This window comes from Arvicanthis niloticus, chromosome 16 (assembly GCF_011762505.2).
Source record: "Arvicanthis niloticus isolate mArvNil1 chromosome 16, mArvNil1.pat.X, whole genome shotgun sequence".
In the NCBI taxonomy this organism is placed as follows: Eukaryota; Metazoa; Chordata; class Mammalia; order Rodentia; family Muridae; genus Arvicanthis; species Arvicanthis niloticus.
Window position 1 is genome coordinate 8,795,008 of NC_047673.1, and position 27,905 is coordinate 8,822,912.

Genomic DNA, 27,905 nt, shown 5'->3' on the forward strand with positions numbered 1-27,905 from the left:
GTGCTGGGGTGCCACTGGAGGACCCCTGATTCCTGTGAGCGCAGAAGCAGCAGTTTACCAGCTGGGAGGAGGTAACAGGTGGAAACAGAGGTCGTATTTCACAGCGCCCAGAGCATCACTGAGCTCTCTCAGTGGCCTTGCTGAGAGCTCCCATCTTCCATCGCCCCCTCTCTATGACCTGGGAGCCCAATAGGCTTCCGCCTGGCAGAGTTTGGTATGCTGATGCGTCTGCAGATCCCACATCTCGGTTCACACTGAGCTGGACCTTCCCAGGCGCATTGGCTTGCCCGTGGGTTCCCACGCTGCCCTGCAAACACACGGAGCACTCGCGGCGTGGGACCTCCCCGCTCCCCCGCCGGGAACCATCACTGTCCTGGAGTGACCCAATGCTCTGCGCGCAACAGTTGGGACCCGCTGTGCGCGGGCTCCCGGGCCGTGCGCGCCATGCGACCTCCGGGCCAGTCTTGCCATTGGCAGGCGCGCGGCGGCCTGAGCGCTCCCCCTAGGCGCGCGGCGCTGGGCCCTTCCTCAGATGGAGCCACGCACCGGCCGCCCCCCAGTGCGCCGGTGCCTCCCCGGGCGCCGAGTGCGCAGGCGCCGGCCGTGAGGACCGACCGTGCGCCGGGCTCGAACGGGGTCGGAGCGCGCGGCGGCGGCGGTGGCGGTGGTGGCGGTGGCGGCGGTGGAGGCAACAGCAGTAGCGGCCGCGGCGGACAGACAGACTGCGTATCGACGCACCGACCCAAGGATTCTCGAGCTTGGGAGCTGGCGGCTGTGCTGTGCGCGCCGCCTGGCCTGAGGGGTGGCCACCTTGTCATGTCGCTCCGCACCCACTGAACTAGGAAAGCCCAAGGATGTCCGCTTTGAGGAAGGTGCGAGACGCGCGGGGCCGCGGGGACCGGGATGCGGGGACCTGGGCGCTAAGTGGCGAGTGCCGTCGGGGCAGGGAGGGGGCGGTGCTGGGAGCCGGACCGGCGTGGGCCCTGCCTAGGTGGCTGCGTTGGGGGTAGGAGGCTCCCAGGAACACGCTCCGGGAGTGGGAGGATAACCCCAGGGGCGGCCGGTACTCCGGGGTCCGCCGCTGGGGTCCTTCCGGGCTGCAGCGCCCCGCGGCAGGGCTGCTGGCACACGGGCTCCCTGGGTGCAGGAGCGAGGCGGAGGTGTGAAATTCCCCGCTCCGCGAGGCCGGGTAAAGGGGTGCAGCCCGGGGCGCCGGCCAGCAAGGGGCTCAGATGGGGCAGTGGGGTGCGACCTGTGTTTCCCCTCCCCCAAGCCCTGGTGGCCACCCGGACCCAGCCTGGGAATGGATGGAAGGTGCTTGGAGCTGGTGGTATATGGGCACTGGGGTCGCGGAGGCGGGGAGGGGCCACTTGTGCCCTTTGCAACAGCCGTCGCGCCCGGCAGGGCCTGGGCCTCGGGCTTGGGAGGGGGTGGCCGCTGCTGGGCTCTCCAAGTGCGAGCCGGGAGCACGGGGGCTTTTTTAGGGGTGGTTGCTAAGCGAAGCGCTACCCAGCGCAGGGTTTTGTAACTAAGCCTCCCCCGGCAGCTGCTGTTGCTGTTCTCGGGCTCTTTCCCTAACGATCGCAGAAGAAATAATGAGGATGTAATTATTACAGCCCTGCGCGGCGAAGGACTGGGGGGCGGCAGGCACCGGCTCCTCTGCTTGGCGCTGGCCAGGTGGGGCCGGGCGGGGCAGGGGATTTCTCTCCCATCCTCCGGGAGCGGCTGGGTGGCGGGAGATGCTCTGCTGGGACCCGAGGCAGGGGCTGGGGCTCTATACTGAGTTAGAGGAGGTGGGGAAGGGCGGCAGGCGGTGCCTAGGCGGGCGCAGAGTGTCGCAGGTGGAAGGGAAGCTGGAGCGCCGCGGCTGCTTAGCGATTCGCACCCGAAACTCAAAACACTTCGGGAATGTGGTGCCAGCCGCTCGCATGTCGCTCCTTTCTTTCAAATGGATGTCGATCCCGGCCCGGGTCGAAATCCAAATGCGTGACTGACTGATCAGCCGCAGCGGTCTTGTATCAATGAGAGGATAGAGTAACGGGCAGCGAATTCGCCCTCGCTGTTGATGAACTCTGCCTGCCCAAGCTGTGGGCGTTTCAGGGCTGGAGATTAAAGTGTAACAGCTTCTCCTGGCGTCTAATACTTGGAGGTGGGAGGGAGCTCTCCGGACTCGGAGCCTTGGGGTTGCTGTTAGTGGCCAGGTGGGTACATCAGTCTGCAACCTTGAGATCTGACCGTTACCTTGGATCCCAGTCACCTGTGTCTTACAGAAGGCTCTTATTGTACAGTCCACAAACTAATTGCATTTGCATTGAGAAAACAGCCTGGAGCCTCAGAATAGCCCAAAGTAATCCAGGACTGCTTCAGGGCAGTGTACCAACCTGAAGCTGACTTACTTAATTCAACCTCCCCAACAGTATATAGACTTAAAGTGCATTATAACATGATTTTCATCTTCATATTCTCTGTGGAAGGTGCTACATAGCCAAGGCCAAAAAATTGGTGATATGATGAAAAAATAATACATTTTGGCAGGTCAGGTTGTTACTCTGCTGTTTAAAAAATGCCATTCAATGCCATTAATCAGGATTCTCCAGTAGCCAAGTTGTCTTGTGCAGGCAGTAGGGTGACTCACACAGATTTGGCTTCCATGGTAATTGTAGAGTGTGCATACGACTTCCTTTTAGATGGTGTGACTCTTTTTTCATTACTTAGAAGGGAACGCATTAGAATATTTTATGCCCCACATCTGGCCGCATGGCTGGCAGCCCCAGGGAGTCCTCTGCTCGAGCACATCTGGATTGGGAGAAACATAAACCCAATGAAAGATGGGCAGTTGTCCCCAGTGACACCACTTCTTCTCCACTCCATGGGGCTGATAGTAAATATGGGTTTTGTTCTCTGAGATGACCTATTAAGAGTTGGTTGTGTTTATGTCCCGATATTCCCTTCTGAAATCATCTCTGTTAAGTCAGTAGAGGTGAAGCCATTACTCATGCTCTGGCCTAAATACTTTGTATTTTAGGTCAAGGGGTATCACACCAAATGGTAAGTGAGCACTATGCCAAATAACTCAAAGGAACATAATTAAAGTTACCACCCCTCCCTCAATGGAACTTTTGAATTTCCCAGAGAAACCTTCCAGGCAGAGCAGTGGCAAGCTTCTGTTCCTTTGCTGGTTGTGCAGCCATAGTGAAGTTAGCCTAGGTGGTTGCTGTGCTGGCGGAGGCAAGACACTCATTTGTAGATTCCTGGTGTGCTGCACTCGAGGGTGCGTGATTCCGGTGGTTCAATAGCAGTGTTGTCATTTCTCCAGAGTGACGTAAGTATGTTCCTCTGTGGCAATCTGTTGCATCTCCTATTTTTGTCCACTTCCTTTTTGACAGTGATAGAAATTCCAATTGAATATTAGGAGCAAAACCACGCTCCTTAGAATTTGATTCATGTACCAAGAACATGATCCACCGTGGAACTAAAAAAGTTCTAGGGTTTTATTAAGCGTTACAGGACTTTTAATGATGTAATATTCTTTTAGAATTATAGTTGAGGCAAAAAACAAAACAAAACAAAACAACAACAACAAAAAAAAACCCTTCGTCTCAGTTGCCCAAGGAGTGGAATGCCATACACTTTGATTATAGAATTTATGAGGAGGTTAATTAGGTAATATTTATTGACCCTTGAAATGGATAAGCCATGATCATGCATTGGCTACAATAAAAATAACCGTGATTCATCATTTTGGCCAGATGGAAGTCATATTTAGAGCATTGCAGCATGTTGGCTATAAAAGAATCAGAGCTTTACCACACAGGAAGTTAGTGGGCAAAACATTCCATCAGTTGAAATTGCTCTTAACCAACCTATCCTTTGGTTTTCATCTTATGAGGACTCACGCTTGGCTAGCATCTACCGAATATGTCCAGTTGTTTCTTGGTACTTGTGTGTGGAAATTTTGAACATGGCGATTCCCTGGTATTCATAATAGAAGCATTTCAGGTTTTCAGGAGGTCAAGTGTCTGGGCTCTGATTCTAACCAGGTGTGGGATTGCAGGCTCCCATGCTGGTGTGAAATCCGAAGCTGCCCTTGGTAAACTCTGCCTCCCAGGGCTTCAGAGACGTGGCACACAATATTTTTAGTTCTTAATCTCTTTGGCAAAGGTGATGGGAATTAGCCAGCTGATTTTCCATGATCCTTCTATTTTCTCTAAACATGAGAAGGCCTCTCCATCAGTACATCAGGGGGTCTTAGTAGTATCCTGTTTTATGGGCCCAGGAGAACAACTATTGTTCTCTGTCTGCCACAGACATTGGAGGTGCAAAGTCTCATGAAAGCCTTCGAGTCTGGCATGTTGCCAGGGCGGTTTTCCTGCTTTTGTGATAAAAGCCAATAGTTTAACATCCAGCCTTTCTTTCCAGACCTCCCAAGATGGAGTGACCTTATTGGTTGCCAGGATATCATGCTGTGTGAATTTCTTCAGCTCTGCTTTTGGAGATCCCTCACATGCTTGGGGTGTGGCTGTGGTGGAGCACCTTCCAATAGTGGGATGAATGATTGATTGGCCTGGCACGTCGCAGGATATGTGACTTTGTCAGGTTGTTCAATCATTAAGAATGCTGAAGTCTACTCAAACCTAAGTTTTTATGTGACTTTTGAGGAAAATGTTTTGGAAATAAGGATGAAAAGACAGAAGACTTGACATTGCCGAAGTTAACTTACAACCTCTCTAAAAGATAAGGCTGCATCTCACAGCTCCTGTCTGAGGAGGCCAGGGGACAAGATTATTTGAGAGTACCATCTTTACCTGTTGTTTCAGATATGTAAATATGGAAATTCTTCTTTTGAATTGGGTCATCTGTCCCTGACAGTCAAATGTTTTTATGGGTAGTTTTTCATTTATTCAGAAGCTTCCAAGTGAAAACTTTCATTTTTGGAGCAAGATTTGTCCATTACTAGGTGATGTTTTTGTCTGGTATACTTCTTACCTGTTTCCACTAGGACAAAAAAAAAATTTAACCAATTAGGTCCGGAAAGGAATAGACATTTGGAATAGACAAACACCACTGATAAAATTATAACCAAAAAAGGGTAACTTTGTGTATATAATTAGCCATTGGTTTAAAAATGATACCCCCTGCCGTGCATACTGAGGGAAACCAAATAACAGGCACAGGAATACAGCTGGAAATTAAAGAATGTAATTATCTGCTAGAGCCTGTAGAGTAGCCAGGCTATATGTAAACATATGCTCTTGTGCTTAATGGACATTCGTCCTGCTGTTTCTGCACAAGGTGACAAGTGGCACTCATCCTGTTGGTGTAAAGGATGACTGAGTTCAGGTCTGTTGTCACCTGCCTACACAACAAGAGTGGCATTTAGCGATCTGGTTGGCCTCGCTGTGGTTTAGTCACCCATCACCAAGAGGGGATGATACCATGCTAACTTGGTGGGATGACCACATGGATTGAGTGGATCGACGGTGTTAGCGTTGTAGGAAGAAAGGATGCTGTAGAATGTGCAGTGTGTCCTGACTCTTTATGTTATGAGGAAGCAAAGCCATTTTGAGCCACTGGAACTGGAAGTTTTAAGTTGCCCTGACCTCAGAGAGTACTCTTTCTTATTTATATGTTTGCTTGTCAATCTTTCATAAAAACAAATTTAAGTGAAGTTAACCAGTACAAGCATGGAAAAAATGTTAATAAACTAGGTCGGGCCAACAAGGTAACATCCATTACAGTTAAAGACATTTTTAAATGTTACATTTGACTGTGAGCTCCCTCGGAGTCATACAAAACAAAACCTGGAAACACACAAACCTTTACCGGGTTACTTTGTTGCATTGAACATCACAAATACATAAAAGTCACGTAGGGTCTTTCCCAGGCACATCCCTTACAGAAGAGTTGGGGCTGTGACGAAGTAGCTGTTGTACACATGCAGAAGTATTTTTTTTCCTGATGGCGTCTTATGACACACTAGAATGCAAACTAAAGACAACAAAGCCCAAGTACAGCCTGGAAGAGGGCGTGCACATCTGCCCATTAGTCATATGTTATCTCAGCGGCAGGATGGAGAGATGGCCAGGACTTTATGACTTCGCACCACTGACAAGCACATTACAGTTAATGTTAAAGATGCATATGAACCATGATGCATATCCTGTGAAGAACTCAAGCTTTTGAGGTTTATGTATCTTCATCGTTCCTAAAGCCCTGGTACATGATGTTTTATTATAAGGCAAGTGACCTTAACATGCTGAAGGTAACAGCCTGTGGAGAGTGTCCTTATACTTATCAAGTGCTTCTAAAATTAAAATGAACCTACCACCTGAAAACTCTTCATTAATTGAAAGTACCAAAAAGCCAGACACGCATTTAATGCACCTACCACATGTTATAGATGAGCCTCGCCTGATTTAAATGTGCCCAAAACACTGGAATTAGCCTCTAGTCAGGCAAAATTATCTAACAAAAAGTGTAGTGTAGTATTGGGTGTGTCATAACTTACCCAACAGCTGTACTGGAAGCAGAAGCTGGGAGGGTTGCAGAGGTGCCCTTCTGTACCATCCTGAGGTTGAAACACTGTACACTCAGGTGACTTTGTTATCTCTGACTCATCTCTGGCTTGTTGCTACTTTTTGCTCCCCCATCCTACCTAGTGAAGCTTACTAGGTGTTTGTCTCAAGACATCTCCCCTGGGCCAGCACAGGCTCTGTGTGATACCTTATACATCGGTCTTCCCCAAATCTGCTAAAATGGTTGCATTGTGAACAAAGGTCCTTGGTCTTAATTGCCCACTGCTCCTAGCCCTGGAAGTTCTTTTGCATCAGCAAATGATCCCAGGAGCTGCATTCTGCTTAGCGCGGGCCAGGATTGTCCAAGCTCTGTCTTGGAGGTGCTCTTTGCTCTGTCACTACTCTGTCTTTTGTGGAGGTTAACTCCCCCTTCCGCCTCCCCAGCCCATGTCTGCTCCATCTTGTAACTCTGTATTGCTCTTTGGCCATAGGGCACCACATTTTTTGCTACACATAATAAAGTTTTGTTTAAAAAATTGTGTCTTATGTGTGTTTTACCTGCACGTATGTATGTGCCATGTGCATGTCTGATGCACTTGGAGCCAGAAGAGGGAGTCAGATTCTTAGTAACACCTGGAGTTGTAGACAGTTGTGAACAGTCATGTGGGTTCTGAGAATGGAGCATGGGTCCCCTGGAAGAAGATCAAGTGTTCATAGCCACTGGGGTAGGTTCCCCAACTCCTATTTTCTATCTTTCTCTCATACTTTTCCCAGACCTAGTTGAACACTGCGTCCCTGTGGCGTATTTCCCAGGCCTGATGCCAGATGAGGTCATTCTCTTAGTCCTTGCTTTGTGCTCTAGGAGAGCATGGACCATGGAAAGCACACTGGGGTGCCTGGGCCATTCGCTGTCCTTGGTACTGAAGAGAGAGCTCTGAGGAAGACAGACCTACCAATCCCCATTGTCTTATCAAAGTGCTGTGGACCTTGCTGCTCAATAAACATTGGATGATAAGTAACTTCATAGCCACTGGTCTAACTACACAACCACCATGTGGGTCCTCAGTCAGATCATTACCCATTGCTTCTCTGAGTCGTGTGCCTGTAAGTGAGATATGAAACTTTATTGCCACATCAATGGGTCTGTATATACTTTGTTTATATGCTTTTAATGGGAAACTTTTGGCTCTTTAAAACAGTATTTTATGACACTATTACATTTTGACCATTTCTAAACAAATCTCTTTAAACTATTTTCTGATAAAAGCTTAGCATAGAATCTATATTATAGACAATGTAGAGATTTTCATAAATGGTTGAGAGCTAGTTTCAAGATTATATCGGGGCCATTTTAGGGTATAACATTTCTGAATCTAAAACAAAGTGTTCTGGTTTATTACTATAATTAGATTCAAAGTTTTATTTTTATTGTGAAAGATGAGTTATACAGCTTTTATTCCCAGGCAACTAAACAGTAGAAATACTTAGTAAATTTCTTCAATTTACCCCTTTTCTTATTTCTATAATGGTATTTCTTAAACATCACAACACAAAACCAAGAGAAAACTTTCTTTGCATGTAGTAAGTTCTGGGATGTTCATTTCTGGGAGCTTATCCTAAGGAAGTAATTGTGAACAGGCAAGATTAGCTAATTAGATGCACACTCCAGCTTTGTTTCATGGAATAATACTGCAATGGAGAAAAAAAGGATACATTTGTTAAAATATAGCCACAATATAAAAATGCACAGCCATAAAAAGATGGAACTTAAATATTTAATGGAACAATATGATCTTCCTATATTGAAGTAAAGGAAACTGTTCACAAGATAGTATACCTCACACCTTCAATATCCCTAGCCCCCTGTCCTTGAACATGAAAGGGAGACTGGAGGGTGCCCAGCAGCCAAGCATGGATTCAACTCTGTGAGTCCTGTCTCCTGACAGTTAGTCAGTAGTCTGCATTGCTATCTGCCATATCACTGATACCCTTAACTGGTCCCGATGCCACCATGGCCTCTTGGCTAGTGTCTACACTCACAGCTACATCCATAGTCAGAGACTTCACACCGACTGCCTGTCACAGTCAGTGATCTTCCTCCGTTGTGTCTCCTGCCCTTTTACAATTGTGCCTCTTTAGCAGGTCAAAGGAAGGGCAAAGCTTTGAGCCCCCTTTCTTTGCTACTTTTTTTCTGTGCTGTGTAACTTCTTTGTAACATTTGCCCAATAATGGGCAACATTACTGAGTGCTTAGTGTTTTCTAGGTCTTCTAAATGTTAATTAAGTAAGTTACCTGTGTTAAGTTACTTTTTGCAGAGTACTGTGAAGTCAGCTGTGATGCCTTCTGCATGTTGCCGAATAGGAAACAGAGGAAGGGAGAATATATTACATTATTGGGGTCATTGACATAGTTTGGCATGCTGGAATGTGGTGGGCTGGCTCCATATCTGAAATTTGTAGCCTCTTGGTGGGCTAGATGCCATAAGAGGGCAGAGGCTTCATCCAGTTTGATCACTTTTGTAACCCAAACACCTGACAGATTCCTGGGCATGAGGCATCAATCCAACATTTGCTGAATGGATGAATTTATAAATGAAGAGATTTAGATTGAAATTTTTTACCATGTATATACAAGTGCTGAGCTGTTAGTGATTTGTGTGTGTGTGTGTGAGTGTGAGTTTGTATCAAAATACATTAAGCTTCATGTGTAGGAAATCCCACCAAAACAACTTGAATATTTGTTAGACTGTCTGCTGAGAGGCTCCACCCAGCATCGAACTGAAACAGATGCAACAGATCCTTAGCCAAACATTTGATGGAGCTTGGGGAGTCTTGTGGAAGAGTTGAGGGACCTAAAGAGGACAGGGACTCCACAGGAAGACAACCAGAGTCAACTAACCTGAACCCTTGGGGGCTCCCAGAGACTGAACCACCAACCAAAGAGAGAGCATGGACTAGTTCTAGCCACCCATATGTATCAGATGTTTGGCTTGGTTTTCATGCAAGTCTCCCAAAACTGGAGCAGGGTCTGTCCCTGAAGTTGTTGCCTGTTTGTGGATCCTGTTCCCCTAACTGGGCTTCCTTGTTTGTCCTCAGTGAGAGAGAATGTGCCTAGTCCTACAGTGACTGATTAACTGTGTGTGTGTGTGTATTTGCATGTGTGTGCACGTGCGCCATACCCAGGGGCTCTCCATTCTCAGAGGAGAAGGGGAGGGAGAAATGGGGGAAGAAACTGGAGATGGGGGCCTGGGAGGAGAGGGGGTTGATACTGGGATGTAAAATGAATAAATAAATAAATAAATTAAAAAATAACATATACATAAAAACGTGAAGAATATTTGTTAGTTCCTGGTAGGGTTGCTACAAGTGTCATTACGGATCTTTTGATCTGTGTTGTCTTCCACTGTCTTGGTAACATCTGTCTTGGTGTTATCCCTACTGAAAAAGGTAATAACAGCCAGCAGAATTCGAGCCATCAGGTTTCCAAACGCTCTAACCACCCTGAGCCTGATGCTGACACAATGTTAGACTTCACATGGGCCCCCTGGGCCTGTGGGGTCTTCCCCCAGGGTGCACATTCTGTACTCTAGCATTTGTAGGTGGTGGCTCCAACTTGGTGAGGAAGGAGGTCTCTGTGGTCATCTAGTATATCCTCAGCAGGGAAGCACAGCATGTGGAGAGCAGTATGGGGGAATGTATGCCTAGCCTTCTACTGACTTCTGTCTGCCTCTGTCTTTGTCACACTTGCAGCAGGTGTGGCAGAGTGTAGACCCGAACAGACCCAGAAGGGGAAGAGAGTTTGGCCATGTCCTGGGGTAATCTTGTTTCACCTTTGCAGGGAAGAAACCTTGCTAGCGATCTCTGAAAGTCTTTGTTTCCTATCACGGCTACCACTTCCTGCCAAGAGCAGAAGCCAGTTGCTTGAAGCATTGATTAATCTTAATCTGCTTCCAGGTTTAACTGTCCCCCATTCCCCTGTTTCCATGCAGAGGACAGAGTCCTGGGGAAAACTGGCCTCCCTTAACACCAGGAAGACGGGGGGGGGGGGGGGGGGGGGGGGCTGTTTACAGCCAGCAGCTGGAATGCACTTCTGAATTTACTTCCCACCTGTGGCGATGGTTTTGGAATTTAAGTAGGTCTTACATAGCTTCTGTATGTGCATTGAGGGAGGGAGGGAGAGAGGGAGGGAGGGAGGGAGGGAGAGAGAGAGAAAGAGAGAGAGAGAGAGAGAGAGAGAGAGAGAGAGAGAGAGAGAGAGAGAGAGAATATGAATATATATAGGGAAGTAGACCTCTCTTTTAGAATCCATTAAACCACTGTCATCTTACAATTCATGATTCATCATTTATTCATCTGGAATGATTGGATTCACTAAGTAGAAAACCTGTAGTTCTGTGGCCAACAGGATGGAGGGGATGTTGGAAGGAAGTGGTGACCAGGAAAAGACTGAAGATCAGGTACAGGCAGGGAAGGTTCTTGACATTTCAGCCATAGGCTAAACGGACAAACGCCATTCTCCATGTCTGTGAACTTCCTCAGTGTGTCAGTGTTGTGTGACAAACTTTTTCCTGAGAAGACACAACATACATGTCTACTCATCCCAGACAAGGATGATAGACTAAAATACAGATACCACAAAAGTCCAACTTGATGAACTATGAATTTTACTGGGGATATTTACGGGGTATAAAGGTGAGGGGTTCCTTACAGGGGCAGAAATGACTCAAAGACAGCTCTACCACCAAGGCCCATTCCAGCATGGTGACAGCTCACAAAGCTGGGCACCTGCTTACTGCTCAGCTTGAAGGCAGCTCAAGCGATTGGAGAGTGTCCTTTCCACGTGACTCAGCTGCTCTAAACCTCTTCCAGGCAGGTCAGCCGATTTCTGCCATTTCTAGGAAGCTTGTATGGCCTCAGTCTTTGCTGCTGGGTTTTTCTGAGTTTTCTCTACATCTTTTAAAGCTACTCTGGCAAGGAGGGGTCTAGTAAATCTGGTCAGCTTCAGGGACTTCCTATAGCTATTTTGAGTTTACTTTTTGGCTTAAGTAGCTTCCCTGTTGGATGGGATGTTTCAATCCCAGAGGAAACTGTTAAAACAACACTCACATATCACATGCTGCTTTTGAATTGTGCATGAGTGCAGGGATTCTGGGTTGCCAGGAGAAAGGGAGGGAGGAAGGGAGGGAGGAAGGGAGGGAGGGAGGGAGAGAGGGAGACACACACACACACACACACACACACAGAGAGAGAGAGAGAGAGAGAGAGAGACTGAGACTCACTGACTCTCAGTTCTTCTCCTTTGTAGAACACTGTAGTACAAACAAACAAAAAAAAATGGGAAGAAATACCTGTTCTGTGGGGTGGTTGCATACGTGTATTTGTGCATGTTATATGTCTGCACATGTTTGTGTGTACATACAGATACATGTGCTTATATGTACATATGTGTGTGTAGAGGCCAGAGGTTAATGCCAGTCTCCCTTCATCTATTCTGTTGAGAAAGAACAGCACCTATTTCCCTCCCTGCTTAGACTAGGGCAGCAAACTTTAGGGATGCACCTGTCCCTGCCCTCCCAGCGCCGTGGTTATAGATCTGTTAGCACTGTTACTTTTTACATGGGTGCTCAGGAGCCCAACTCAGGTCCTCCTGGGTGTGTGGTGAGCACCTCACTGATTGAGCCACCTCATTAGCCCCAAGATCCCTGTCTTACATCATCTTAAAACATTGTAGTGTAGAAGAAAATTCTTGCGTGTGCACTGGGTTAAATCCAGATGCCCAGAGGTATGGATTTGGTAATAGCATCGCCAATGGCCATCCAAGGAGTTAAAAAGCTGCCGCGTGCAGCTTTCTTGGCTTTATCCATGAGTGTTCCATTTCTTTCAATCTTTCTGGAACCCATGTAGGCTCCTCTTTGAAATGCATTTGCATGTTTCAAGGGAACAAGAATAGGGAAAACCCAGAGGTCAGTATTTCATTGTACAATTGGTGATGCATTTCTTTAGCTGCCGGTCTTTCCCCCTGTTAACTTTTGTCATGCGGTCTGTCTTTTCAGAGTCCTCTCTCCTCAGAAATATTTGTTCTCACCCTCATGTGGGGATGGATAGTAGAACACTTGGGCTATATCCATGCATTTTCCTTTTCTCTAGGTCTTTAATATTTGTTAAATATTTTGCAATTATATAGAGGACTAAATTAATGTGTTAACAGCATTAATTCTGTGGCCTACGAATAAGTATAATCTGTTTCTTGGTATACCTCTTTGCAATGATCTTCTTGATTTTTAAATCAAACTTGATAACTGTGCTTTTATTTTATTTTTTTTTTGCTAAGAACTTGATCTAAATATCTACAGTTTGCTTTTTAGCCCACGTTTAATATTATAGAATATAATATAGCCCCCTGTTTATTTTTTTACTTCACCGTTTCTTCTTCACAGAAGTTCCATTACTTCAAATTGGCTTTTACTTTGTAATTCTTTTATTTTCTGAAACTCTATTTTCCCCCTAGTAAATTGGCTAAGAGTGTATTTAGTTTCTTGAGGTTGCCATAATAAATTGCCATTAAGTTGGTGGTTTGCAATGACATAAATGTGTAGTCTTGTAGCTCTGGCTGCTAGGAGCCTAAAATCCATGTGTCTGAAAGCTGTGATCCTTCCAGTCTCTTTGAGCTTCAAGTGGCTTCAGTTATTCCATGGCTTGTTGCCACACAAGTCTAATCTCCTAAGTCTCTGTATTCATTTGGTTTTGTATATATCCATATCTCTGTGCCACAGGGTACTTCTGGTTTCCGTAGGGCCCTCTTCAAGTAAGCTGGCCTTAACCTTTCACCAGAAAGTTCTTGATGAGCCTACCTTCGAAGACTTTTCTGCCCCAAATAAGGTCATGGTTATGGATTCCAAGAATTTGATAAGAACTCCTTGGGTACAACTTTGCTCACTCCAATAACATGGCCACTCCTAAGAACCTTAAAACTATTGCCCAACTGTGTCTAGGCCAGCAATTCCTACAAGCCAATGCTTATTCTGCTATAGTCACTGCAGCCACAGGGATGACAGAGGCCAGTAAGAGTATGTAGGCGAGGACTTCACAAACTGTCAAAGGAAGCCTCGTCTCCTTGTCTCCAAACAAGATAAAGCAAGGAAGATGACAGAATACATAGATTTTTTTTTTTTTTTTTTGTTTTTTGGCCCAGATAAAGCTATAGTGCATGTGGTTGAAGCACCTCCTTTATCCTAAGAAGGACAACAGGCTTTATATATAAGTAAAGGATCAGAGAAACCAATAGGTAAGGAAGGAGCTGGCGAGAATTTGAGAAATGGTTGAGTCACAGAGGCATGGCAAGAAAGAGGCAAATTAAAGTGTTACTTTGTCGAATTTACCAAATGGATTATCTTGTAAAATAATGACCACAAGTGCTTTTATGTTTGATTTTCAAGGTGACTACAGCTAGAGTCCCTTGGTTCATTTGCCTGGAGCCTTCCCTCCTCCTCAGATCACTGTGTGTCTGCCAACTGTGTGCACCTTGCGGCTGCCCCTCCTGTGCCTCCAGCTGATCCCAGAACGCCGTGTTCTGCTTTGTAATGAAATGTAGACTTCCTCTATGAAAAGGCTTAATGGGATAGAATTTTTAAAAAAGAATTCAAGCTGGCTAAATTTAGTTTCTGAACGGTGTCCAGTCTGGAAATAAATCTATTTTGAAATCTTCATCTTGGGGCTCATTCTTCCACCTGGGAAGGTGCCCTGGCCAGATGGTTGGTAGCTGGAAGTTTCTTCTCTTTCCCCAGCAACAGGTATTGCTAATCCCTCCTGCCAGCTGTTTGTAAATAGCATGTAATTTAACCATGCTGTACCTTCTGAATATTTGCTGTGGAGGGTCTCTCTCTCTCTCTCTCTCTCTCTCTCTCTCTCCCTCCCTCCCTCCCTCTCTCTCTCTCTTTCTCCGACTATCCTCCAACTCTCGACTCTCTCACCATCTTCTCCTTGAGGGTATCACAAAATATTAAGGGTTACAAGGGATTTGTCTTCCCAGTTCCTGACCCTTCCACTAACTCTTAAGTTTCTGTTACTTCTTTCTTTCTTTCTTTCTTTCTTTCTTTCTTTCTTTCTTTCTTTCTTTCTTTCTCCTCCTCCTCCTCCTCCTCCTCCTCTTCCTCCTCTTCCTCCTCTTCCTCCTCCTCCTCCTCCTCCTCCTCCTCCTTCTTCTTCTTCTTCCTCCTCCTCCTCCTCCTCCTCCTCCTCCTCTTCCTCCTCCTCCTCCTCCTCCTCCTCCTCCTCCTCCTCCTCTTCCTCCTCTTCCTCTTCTTCTTTAGGTTTTCTTTTATTTTCTCCATCACAAAGAACTAGTCACTTATTGTTGCTACACAAGAGGAATGCCATCTGTATCTCTGAACATAGCACCCAGGGTGAACGCTAGGCTCTGAATCACCCATTGTTATCTTCTTGCCATTTGGAGGTGAGGCAGGTGTATGTCCTGTGCTCTTCTTACAGTATGATATACTTGACAGTCCGTGTTCATCACATTGACATGCTGAAGTCACTATGGGGCCGGTCCTTTCTGAATTTAGAATAAAGAGGAGGAGCTGAGCCTCAGCTCGTGCCTGACTTCATGTCGCAACCAGTGACCACTGTTGCTTTGCACCTGTCCCTTATACCCCATGGATGAAAAGCTGTCTAGGAGGTTCCCATGCCTGTGGTTAAAACATGAATCAGACTTAATCCCTTGGCCTGAAGATCCCATGGTCCTGTAAGAACCACAGACATGAAGGTTGTATGGTGCACAGCAAGCAGAGAGGTGGGGTCTGGAGGCTTGCCTGGGAGCAGGGCCTGGAGCATCGGCCTGGCACAGTTGCTGTAGAGACTTAGTGTGGGCATTATGTTTCTGCGTGGGTGACAGCACCGAGGAGCCCTGGCTTCCTGGCGTCATTCTGACCATGTTCTGTGCTGAGTGCAGTGAGTTCTGTCAAGGAGTTGCAGATACTGGGTTCTCCTTTGGAATGCGTAATTGAGGAGATGGAAGAGGTGGCCAGGAGCATTGGAATCAGGTGACCTGGGAGCTTTGTTTTGTGCCCATCAAGACCCCTCATGGACAGCATAGCTAGACACACCACAATCATCCTTCTGTGTCCTCTACAGCCTGCAACTTCTTAAGAAGGATGCTCGTCCTGTGTCCCAGAGACACAGTGTTTTACTGTTTTTGTTTTACTGATTTTGTTCCATTCCCTAAAGCGTGCTCATCAAATACGTCACCAACTGAGCCATCCCCCAGTGTAAGATGTGTTCCATGCGGATGGGGCTTCACGCTGAGGATCGTGAAGCATTCTTGCTGGTTCGGCTGGACTCTCATGCTACTGGGTGTGTAAGGAGCAAGTAGGAGGGGACACTGAGGTCCAGAGGATGAGTGGCACCTTCAGTGGGTGATGCTTGTGAATGAGGTGGGAGAGGGTGATGGGAAAATATGAGAATAGACTCATACTTGTCCCTATTCCCAGCTGTTAATTTTGGAAATGGCAAAAAGTTGTCACTCTGCTCCATTGTCTGTCTATCTGTTTCTCCTACATTTTTTTTTTTTTCTTAAAAGACCAAGCAGTTACAAACTGAGAGAGACTTTGCACTTGGTGGACTTAACTCAGTGATGGCTATCTCTCTTTTGTGGATAAGTAACACAGATCCATTGAAAAGTTAGGTGATCTTTATAGGTGGGACATAAACCTGAAATTTTACACCTGGTGTAACACTATGGCAGAGATCTTCCTACTTCTTCTCTACAGAGAAAGGCTAAGGCTTGTTTCTCTGAGGAACTGCTACTATGTACCTCAGAACAGTAACTTAAAAGTACTTCAGAAAATCCATCCCATTTTGTGGAGTTAGTTTGTTTCCTTCTCTGCATTTCTGACTAGTAAAGCTGGGACTTATTTACACGAAGGTCCTTGGGGGGAATCAGGGAACGCAGTCAACAGGAAGAGCAGGAGTAAATGAAATCACAATTATATTTAGTTTAAATGTTTATTTAGGAAAAACTATGGGAGAATTGCTGTGAGAGGAGGGCCGGGAGGGCCTGAGCCTGGGACAGGCGTGTGAGGAGCAGCCAGGTAGGTGAGATGACGAGGAAGTGGGAATCCCAGGGAGAGTGGACGGAGGCACAGAAGGGAGCAGCTGGAGCGCCTGGGAACCAGCCTAGAAGCTTCTGTGAGTTCCTTTGTTCTCATCAGTTCAGACATTGTGAAAAGTGTGTCAGTTCACTGGGTTAGGGCGTCGACTACTGATGCTTGGATGTCTCACACTGTCGTTGTTTTGGAACTTTTGCTGGAGATTGCTGTAGTTGTGAGCGTTTAAGCCAACTGTGGTAGGAGCAGCGCACCCAGGCTTGTGCTGTGTGCATGTTATGTGCATGTCAAGAATCATGTTAGGAGCTTCTAGGTAGCCTGGTGTTAGGCAGTAAGGGTTGCGCCTCAGGGTATGTCTGGATTCAGGATTTATGCATCCAGGCTCCACCTATGCTTGGAGACCAGGGCTCAAGGAAGTTGATTAAAACCCTGAGTTTTAATAATTATTAAGTGGTAAGGATGATGCTAGGCTTGGGAGAGCCTTTGAGGTTGCACTTGTGTGTATGGTATATCTGTGTGTACATGTTTTTGTGTATGTTTGGTTTAATGTACATAGAGAAGCCAGAAATCAATGTTGGATGCCTTCTTCACTCTTTATTTTACTATTTATGTGTTTGTTTATATTTATTTATGGTGTGTGTATGTGTGTGCATGCATGCATGCATGCATGGGCTAGGGTACAGGATGTCAGAGAACGGTGTAGGTCAGTTTTCTCCTACAGTATAGGTCCTGAGGGTTAAACTCAGGTCCTCAGGCTTGCCAGCAGGAGCTTTTGCCTGCTGAGCCCTCTTGCCCACCTAATTTTGCTTTTTAAAAACAAGTGCTCTCGCTGAACATGGAGCTCATGACTTGGCTGGGTTAGCTGATCATTCATCTCCATGCCTGTCCCTGCACCAGAGCTAATATTACAGGCATACACCATCATGGCTAACACCACCTTTATATGTGGTGTTGAGGATCTGAACTCCGGTTCTCTGGCTTGCATATCAAATACTTTATGGATTGAGCCGTCTGCCTACCTAGCCCAAGAGGCACTTCTGATGGGGCTTCATGCTGAGGATCGTGAAGCATTCTTGCTGGTTCGGCTGGACTCTCATGCTAGTGGGTGTGTGAGGAACAAGTGGGCGGGGACACTGAGGTCCAGAGGATGAGTGGCACCTTCAGTGGGTGATGCTTGTGAATGAGGTGGGAGAGGGTGATGGATGAGCTCCATTTAGGAAATGACGTGGTTGCACTAAGATGGGGAAGAGGCATGGGGTGGGGGTGGGGATCACTCCAAGGCTTTCTGGCCTCTGCCTGCAAGAGGAGGGTGGGCAGCCACCAACCCACTCCTTGAGAATGTTCTCTAATGTTTTTATTTAGCAGCGTGCAATCTTGTATATCTGAGATTTTAAGATGTAATAAAAATGCATGAGCTTCAGTTTGCCAAAGCGGGGTGTGAGGTTGAGATTTTGTGTTTCTTCTCCCTGATTTGATCTTACCGAGGCCTCAGGATAGAATTCTGCTGGGTCAAAAAGAATATAAGCTGAGTCCTTGCTGAGTCAAACCTCACATTTTACAGGCAGGGAAACTGAGGTCGGGTCCCAGAATTCCTTGCTCTCCCACCCAGGCTCTGCGCCCGACCACGCCTCCCCACACTGTGCTTGAATTAGGAGAACATTCTTTCTGCAGATCTCCCCGCCTCCGGTCTCTCTCGGCTTGAAACCATCCTACACACAGCTGCTGGGATAATCTTTCTAAAGCCATTTTTATCATGTCACTTCTCGGCACGATGTTTTTGGTTGCCTTTTGTCACATCCAGATTTCTCCTTTCTGGTTCTCGGGGCTTTCTGCAAAAATGTCCTCTTTCCCGGGGTTCACTATGAGCTTTTATGGGAAGCTGCCCCGTATCATTGCTCAGTGTGATTCCCTGTGTTCCTTGTTATTTCCTGCTGCTGGGCCTTTGCACCAGCCTTGCTATCCTCCCGGGAGGTTCTTTAGCAACTCGTGTGTTGTGTTACTTTTCTTCACTGATCCGTGTTCTTTCCCCACCTCGGACCCCCGTCCTTATTTCAACTCACTGCTACAAATTCTTTCCTTCCTCTTACGGTTCCTTTGCCTTTTGGCCCTCTTTAGCAGCTTACAAAGTCTTATATAAAATATAATAACCCAGCAAACCTATGGTCATATGATTACCTAACTTGAGAAAACAAAACGGGCAAACAGGAGCAACAAAAGCACGCATGCTCAGTGGCACAGCACTGTGAAGTTGCTTTGGAAACTGGTTTCCGGTGTTTGCTGGTGACTGTGTGGTCACGCCATGGGCGTTTGTCTTACCAGTGTTTTAAGGAAGGGTGCTTTGTGGTTGAGCCGCACCCACGCCTCGCTGGCTGGTAGCATAGTCCTTGGGTTCCCAGGAATGGCATCTTGTCATCGTGAATCCTTCTGGATCCATGGATGCGCGCACCATCAGCATCATACACCATTCCCAGCAGCCAGTACTTGGTGCTGAGTCACCAAAAATGGCCCACAGGCAGAGAAAGAGTTTGGAGTCACTCTGGTCTGCATTTGAGCTCAGGTGGCTCTCATTTAAAGGCCACGTGTCTTTCATTTTCTTCTTTTGGATTCATGATTTTAGCAGAGTTTGGGTGGTAGTGAGGTGGTGTTGAATTGCCCAGATCTCTGCATCAAAGTCACTGAGCGGAGTCTGAGTCTGCCTGATATCTGCTTATTAAGTACTTGGGGCATGTGGACCAGGTGTCAAGTATCTTCTTTATTTTTGAGTTTATGGGTGTGACTACATGGTGTGATGAGGGTTATGTCGTGGGCTTGGCTGAGCTGTTAAATGCCTCTGGGCTACAGTTATTTTGTCTATGGAATGGGCAGCAGGATTGGCTTGCTATCCCCACACATGGTTGTTACAAAGATCACTGGAAAGCTGAAGTTCCCGAGGCTTGTAGAGGCTGGGCAGGAAGCCAGATGGATTTGAGGGTTCCTTGCTCTCTGAGGGATGTTCTGATCAATGCCTACTCTGCTGTCTACTATATAGTGAGTGTATTTTGTCAGATCCCTGTTGATAGAGCTCTCTGTAAACCATGAAGAACTATATTTATAAAGCAGTCCTGGGAATCTTTCACTCAGAGAGAGGAAAGGTGTATTTCTATGTGTTCTTTGTGTAAATCTAGCTGCCTTTATCAGTGACATGTTCCTTCATGTTGTATTTGGCTATTAAAATCAGATCTAGAGCTGGGGAGACAGATTAGTAAGTGAAGACCCAAGTTTGATTCCTAGAATCCAAGTAATGAAAAAGACCAGGCATGGTAGTGTGAATTTATAATCCCAGCTCTGAGGAGGCAGAGGTGGGGAGGATCCCTGGGGCTTGCTGGCCAGTCTGGCAAGTTTACCTGAGCTCTAGGCCAATGAGAGACATTATCTAAAAATAAAACCAAGGTTGATTGTAAAGTTAACTTTTATTCACCTGATGTAACTGTCATCTCAGAGCCTTACTGCCTCTGTTTGTTAGCCCAGGCCTAGTCCTGGAAGCTTCTAACTTCCATACAATCTTATCTAGGCCTAGAAGTCTCAGCCTCTGAGACTTATTGTGGATAAACTTACCCTTTCTAATTCTTTCTGAACTCTGGCTAGCTGGTTCAAGTCAGCTGTTTTGTCTCTCTCCAAGCTGACTGATTCAGACTGGTTTCTCTATTGGCCTCTGACTGAATTGCTCTGCTTGGCCTCAAACGAACTCTGGCAATCTGTTCTAATCTGGCTCCTCATTTTCTGGCTTATTCTGTCTTTACCTGTGTCTGGCTTGTTCTCTCTCTGTTACCTGTCTCTTTATCACTGTCCTAGTAAAACTGCCTTTTCTCTTTCCACTGTTCCCTTAACTACCTTCCCTTTCTTCTCTCATCTCCTGAGAGTTGGGCACATCCTATTCTGTCAACTCTTTCTCTTATTTGTCACTTTGTCTGCCACTCATTTAGATATCACTTTCAAACATGGGTGTTTCCTTTCACAAACTAACTTTACCTTCATTGTTTGGGATTAAAGGTGGGTGCTAAGGGTGTGCCAGTATTCCAGCCAGAGTAGCCATGTTGTTGGATTAAAATCCCTCTACCATTGATGGCACCCGAAAAACAATAGCTGAAGTATAGTCTGGTCCTTACATGTATACTCATACATGCATGGATTCATACACTCACATACATACAAACATATATATGTACACACACATACACCATAAATAGTGAAGAAACTATAAACCAGCATATATGAAGTATTACTATAGGGTGAACACACTTTTCTGTGTGTTAGGAAGATTTTGAGCTTCAGAGTTTCTTTTTCAGATTTGTGGATATTTACGTAAATATAATGAAATACTGTGGAGTGAGACCTACATTTAAGTATAGAATTTATTTATATTTCATATATGTATAACCTGAAATAATAATTTTGTTGAATTTTTAGTGTGCCTGAAATTGGATTCTGTGTTGCCATGTGAGGTCAGGTATGGAATTCCAGAATTTTGGGTTAGGAATGCTCAGTTGGTACATGGGTTCCCCAGACACTTTCTAAACATTCTTGCTAGCATTGTCTCTCAGCTCTGGATCTCCAAGCGCTATGCCGTGTCCAGCTAACCTCTCCCTCTAGATCTAGGGAGACAATGAGTAGTCCATGTCCCTTTTGCTTCTGCACTTAATCTAAGGACTATGCTATTTGGTGTCATGAGTCTCTTGTTTTGGTGTTTCTTTTCCCAACTGTACCCTCCCAAGGGTGACCCAGGGTTTGTCGTATCCAGCCGAGCGTCCTATGACACTTGGCCGTGTGCCTGTTGATGACATCAGAGACCCTTTAATGGCCACTCAGCTTTTCTTCCAATGCGTATGTTTTCTGAGGAGAGATTATTTTATTAAGGCACATGTATCCGAATTCAGATTACACACACACGCACACGCACATTCACACACACACACACACACACACACACACACACACACACACGCACACACACACACAAACAAGACCACTTCCTTTTAGGATGGCCTCTTCTCTAGACAGCCATGGTTATCTGCAAGAGTCTCACTTTGGGGCTCTGGTTTCTTGTGCAGAAGCAGATAGAACTGGATTATCTGGTGTCCTACAGTTACTCTCAGTTTTAAACATCTCTTTCTTTCTTTCCTTCTTTTCTTTTTTCTTCTACATTTCTTGGACTTAATTGTTCAGCAAAATTGACCCTGGTTTACTTTTCCTGTGATGTGTTATTTTCAAATGCCATACCACTTAACAGGCAAGTACACGGGCCCGTGCTAAAGGCTGCAGATGTGGCATCTCCCTCCCTCCCTGTACCTTTGGAAGTTCCTAAGTCTGGACCACAGATTTGGCACCAAAGCCCCAGGACAGGGACTACTGGACTCTGAGCTGGTCAGTAGACCAGGTGATCTGCCTTGCTGGAGGGGTAATTAAGCTGTTGTGGGGTGTCCCTAGTGTCATAGGCCTTATTACTATTATTTTCTTGCAAAAACTGATAATGCCTCTATAGTGCTTCCCAGAAAACTCTGAAACCACAGCACAGGCAGCAGATAAAGCTTAGCTCTTGTTTCCCTACTGTTTAATTTTAGGTGTATTGAGTGAAAGGATTTAAAGATAACATGAAATATATAATTGTGTGTTTTGTGAGAGAGGTTTAGCTATTTGCTCATATTTCTTTTTAAATGCATCAGTGCACAGGGAATTAGAGTGGAAAGAGAGAATGCCTCATTCTGCTTCTCTGCCATCCTGAGGCCGGTGGGCACCTTAACTTTTAGAACATCGTAACAGAGTGGAATTTCCCACTGCCACTGCAGAAAACCCCTCCTGCATTGCCAGTCTCCACACCAGCTTCATTGCCCATAACCCACGGCTTACGTAAGTACATGCTAAGTAAGTTGTGCATCAACTCGACACAAGCTAGCATCATCAGAGAGGAGGGAGCTTCTGTTGAGCAAATGCTTCCAAAGAATAGGTTGTAGGCAAGGCTGTTGAGCATTTTCTTAATTAGTGGTTGACGTGGGAGGGCTCAGTTTACGGTGGGTGGTGCTATCCTTGGGCTGTGGTCCTGGGTTCTATAGAAAAACAGGCTGAGCAAGTCATGATGAGCAAGCTAGTAAGCAGCACTCCTCTATGGCCTCTGCATCAGCTCCTGCCTCCAGGTTCCTGCCCTGTGTGAGTTCCTGTCTTGACTTCCTTTGATGATGAACAGCGAGGTGGAAGTGTAAGCTGAATAAACCCTTTCCTTCCTAAGCTGTGTTGGTCATGGTGTTTCACCACAGCAGTAGTGTCCTAACTAGGACACAAGGGAACTCTTCACTCCTGCTGTGCCACTTGTTTTGTGGGTTTGGATGCACACCAGAGGTATGTGCCTACACCCCGAGTTCAGCCTTCTATACTCACTGCTTGGCTTGCTGGTGACTGCTTCTGGGTCTCCTACAAGCAATCCCCTGCTTCTCCACCAGTGTGCTTCTGATGTCAGCTGCTCAGTGTGTCACTGGACTACTGCTTTTAGTCTCTTCCTTGGCTAACTCGTTAGTTCTAGCAGTGAGTTCCACCTTTATTTCTTATCCTGTCAACTCGAGGCAGTGTCCTTGCACAGCTAGCCCGTGTGTGAAGAGATGGTAGCTCCTCTGAGCTCACTGAACTTCTGGCTTCTCTCTGCATCTGAGCATTCTCTATGGTGGATGCTGTGCATGGCGTGTTTGGCAGCCACGGTTCATTTTGGTGCTTTTGGTGTAGTCTGAACATCAGAAGTAAGTATGTATGTTTACATTGCACTCGCTGAGCATAGCAGAGCTGCCCACTGCACAGTGGCTGTTTTCTCTCTCACATAGGTCCCTGGAATGCTTCAGTGTGCTTCCTCTTCCCTTCTTCCTCCTCCTCCTCTTCTCTTCCTCTTCCTCCTCCTTTCTCCCTACCCCTCTCTCATCTCACTGCATATCCCAGGTTGATCTTGAATTCACAATCCTCCTGCCTCAGCTTCCTCACTACTGGGATTACAGATGTATGTCACTCTGCCCAGCTTCATGCATTCATTTCCTGCCCATTACAGTTATCCCAAAGGCCCAGGGATGGTTTATACTTCTCAGATATGGGTTCCTCGACTTTCCTTCCTTCCTTCCTTCCTTCCTTCCTTCCTTCCTTCCTTCCTTCCTTCCTTCCTTCCTTCCTTCCTTCCTGACAGATAGGTTTTGATAAATCACTAAGTTTCTGAGGCCTGAGTGTTTTCAACACTTCATGTCTTTTCTGGTCTTCTGTTTTATTTCTCAAGTCTGCCCCTTTCTGTCTTCATTGATGTCGGGCTTGCAGTAGTGCTGTAGAATGTAAGAGCGGAGGGTTCGTTTCTGACCTTGCCAGTCGCTCCCTCTGTTAGAAGGTCTAGCCTGGTTATTGAATTCTAGGATCATTTCCCTTTTGTTTCCCTGTCACCGATCGCTGTAACCGATTTCTTCACTTCCAGTTTTGTTTCTTTGTGTCAGGAGCGCTCGTGCTGTGGCGTGTGGCCTGCGATCACCCTGCTGTGCGGTGTGCTGTGCGGTGTGCTGTGCGGTGTGCTGTGTGGACATTTCCACCATGCATTTTTTTTTTTCTATTTTCTGGTAGATTTTGCTAACATTATTACCTTCCGACTTGTCAGTTAAAATTTCAGTCTCAACCATTTTGTTTACATTTCCAACATGCCCCTCCCATGTCTTTTTTAGGTGGCGTGATATTTTCATGGCTTTCTCTGTACACATTGCCTTGTTGCTTGTGTGTTTATTTGCCTTTTCTATTGACACTCTTAGGATTCCCTACGACTTTCCTGTACAGCAGGGTGGCTGGTTGCATTCACTTTGGTTCTAGCTGTGTGTTGTCATGTGGACTGATTTTTAAGATGTCTGGACAAACAGCACACACCATATCTCTATAGAGCCTAAACCCCAAATTCAAGTCTTTGTTTAGAGGGAGTCGCCATTGTTTTAAAAGGCAAGGCGATGCTAGGGCTGTGGGAGGGGCTGTGAGGTGGGAGGTACCAGACAAGGGGTGTTTCAGGTGCCTGTCCATGAGTACTGATCGGCATTCTGTGGGTGCTGTTGCAGTGAGGCTCTGCTCCCCCAACTTGGGCTATCCACCTGTTACCCACGTTCTTGAGCAGCTAGGGCAGGCATGCTGGGATCTGCACAGTGACTCCTCTCCCTCTGTCTTGCAGCCTCCCAGCCTCACTGATTATTCCAGTTCTAACCTTCTGCTTGATGTACACTGCAGATGAGTTGAACCTACTGGTGCTGTATGTCTTGCCCACTTTCCTTCTTTCATCTCTATGGTTTGCTTTCTTTTTAAACTCCTTCACTGTCCCTTAATTTGATCTCAGAAGGAAGAGAAGGTAAATTTATATGGCCACCCCGCCACCTCCAATGAGAGATAGCGTAGAGCTTTATTTTATCATAGCTTTGGGGGTTGAAATGTAATATAATTCTCTGACATTATTCAAATGATAATGGCCCGGCAGTCTGTTAGGTTATGGGCTTCTTCAATCTCTGCCTGCTGCTGGAAATAATCTGTGGGTTTTATCATTGCGTAAATGAACATGGAGTGCCGAAGAGCCAGCGTGTGATGGCTCTGACGTGCCTGGGCAGCAGGCATTTGTATACACGCCTCCCTCTGTGCGCACTGTCTGATAGTGGAGAAGAAATGCAGTTGAAGCCGCAGTGTAGAATTCTTTCTGTGTGTAAAAGACAGGCCACAGTGAACCCTACCACAAAGCCTGGGCTTTCTTTTCCCTAAGACCCCAGCTTGAGAAAGTGCCTTACTCCTTCTGTCCTTCCATGTCTTCTTGCTTTGCCCATAGAAACCCAGAGTGGTGACCTCCTGGAGAAGCCTCAGAAGGTGCTCATGGAGCCTGAAGATCTCCAGGCTGCCAGTGTTGTCTGTAGACAACCGGTAGCTCTAGGTTCTTGGTTCATTTAACTCCAATGGTGATCTAAATAGACAGTCAGTAGAGGATTACTAGTCTTCTGTGCACATGCACAGTGAGGTTTATCTTATGATCTCAGGGTGTTGTTGGTCTGAGAGACACTGCTATAACAAAGCTACATTTGGCACCATTTATGTGAAAAGAACCCCTCATGTTTATATCTGGAAAAACACAGTAAGAACCTGGTGCCTGTAATTCCAGCTGAGGCAGAAGAATCAAGAGTTTGGGGCCAGCCTGGGCTACTTACTTGACATTAAAAACAGAAAGGAAAAAAATAAAACCGTCCAGAAACAGCGCTGAGTCTTCCTCAGTCCAACAAGGAGCAGCATTGAGCAAGGAGTCATGGGAAACAATTGTGCTTTTCTTTGTGTCCGGTGATAATGTTTTCAATCTGTGTTTAAATCACGAATGTAGCATTGGGTATCATTACAGGTGTGGATTTTGATCTGGAAGGTATCTGCTGGAGTTTCCAGGTTCTTGTGCCTCTGTACAGTGAATTGTACAGAGATGCATGGGCAGTTAAGGGAAGGTAGATGGGTTATTAGAAGAGAACTTTAAGCTCTGAGGAGCACCAGATGTGACCTGTGACTTGGCTCCCAGCCACCGAGAGGAAAGGCCTGGTGTTGGGGTAGGGTGATGAGTGTGTGATGTGTGTTTAAGACTTTGTATGGGTCATTTACTTAGTAATTCTCTTTCCCCAGCTCATGTGATGCAGGCTATTTTTGATGGTTTGTATATGCTTGGCCCAGGAGTGGCACTATTAGGAGGTGTGGCCCTGTTAGAGTAGGTGTGTCACTGTGAACTTGGGCTTGGGAAGACCCTCATCCTAGCTGCCTGGAAGTCAGTCTTCCACTAGCAGCCTTCAGATGAAGATGTAGAACTCTCAGCTCCTCCTGCACCATGCCTGCCTGGTTGTTACCATGCTCCTGCCTTGATGACAATGGACTGAACCTCTGAACCTGTAAGCCAGCCCCAGTTAAATGTTGTCCTTATAATGTTGCCTTGGTCACGGTGTCTGTTCCCAGCAGTAGAACCCTAAGACACTATTATTGAGCATGCTTCCTTGGTTGAATGTAGTCCAGGTGTGCTAAGGCTGTCTTAATCTTCTGTTGCTTTCCCCATTTATAGGCTAATCTCTGGAGTGGTTTTCCCATTCTATTTACAATATTCTCTATTATTATTGTCATTATTATTATATTAATTATTACTACTACTACTACTGTTATTATTTATTTTACATCCTAACCACAGTTTCCCGTCCCCCCCTCCCTCCCCCCTGCTCCCCCCATTCCACTCCTCCTTTATTTCTATGTGGAAAAGGGCCTTCCACAGATATCAACCAAACATGGCATATCACGTTACAGTAAGAGTAGGCACCTCCCCTCATATTAAGCCTGGACAAGGCAACCCAGTAGGAGGAAAAGTGTTCCAAAGCATGCAAGAGTCAGAGACATGACCCCCTCCCCCCACAAGCTATACAACCATAACATGTATGCAGAGGACCTACATCAGACCCATACAGGCTCCCTGATTGCTGCTTCAGTCTCTTGTGGGCCCCCCGTGAGTCCTAGTTAGTTGATTCTGTGGGTTTTCTTGTGGTGTCATTGACCCCTCTGGCTCCTACAATCCTTCCCTGAGCTCTGCCTGATGTTTGGCTGTGTGCTCTGTTTCCATCAGAAGCTCAATGAAGCTTCTCTGATGACAGCTGGGTTAGGCACTAATCCACACAAGCTATGAGTGTAACCAAATATCATTAGGCATCCTTTTATTTATTTATTTATTTATTGCCAGATATGTTTGTTTTTATCCTAGGTCTCTGGGCTATCCAGCCTCTGGTTTCTGGCCCTCCAGGCAGTGTTAGGGGTGGGCTCCCTCTAGTGGCATGGGTTTCAAGCTGGACCCGTGATTGGTTGGCTACTTCCAGCACATCTTATAAGCTGTAGGTTGAAAGTTTTATGGCTGGGTTGGTGTCCCAGTCCCTTTTCTGGAAGTCATGCCTCGTTACATCAGATGACCAATTTAGGGTCTTTTTTAAAAAGGGTTTTCCTGCTTTTATTTTTTTTATTTTATTTTTTAAAGAATTTATTTATTTATTTTGTGTAAGTACACTGTAGCTGTCTTCAGACACCCATATGAGGGCTTCAGATCTCATTATGGATGCTTGTGAGCCACCATGTAGTTGCCGGGATTTGAACTCATGACCTCTGGAAGAGCAGTCAGTGCTCTTAACCACTGAGCCATCTCACCAGCCCCAGGAATCTTAGGTAGGGTCACTTTCATAGATTCTGGGAGTTTCTATTGTACTAGGTTTCTAGCTCCTCCTCCA

General features: G+C 46.1%; 1 protein-coding gene across 2 annotated transcripts in view; it reads left to right on the forward strand.

Moving 5' to 3' along the window:
• The first annotated feature begins 633 nt into the window (after positions 1 to 633).
• Positions 634 to 27,905, forward strand: part of Dlgap2 (DLG associated protein 2) — a 735,414-nt gene continuing 708,142 nt past the window's right edge. Inside the window, exon 1 of one of the 2 annotated variants that reach the window (XM_034520297.2) lies at positions 634 to 872. The gene's annotated coding sequence lies outside the window, so the exon portion shown is untranslated. The remainder of the gene's footprint in view (positions 873 to 27,905) is intronic. The other variant, XM_076913868.1, reaches the window with a different exon arrangement.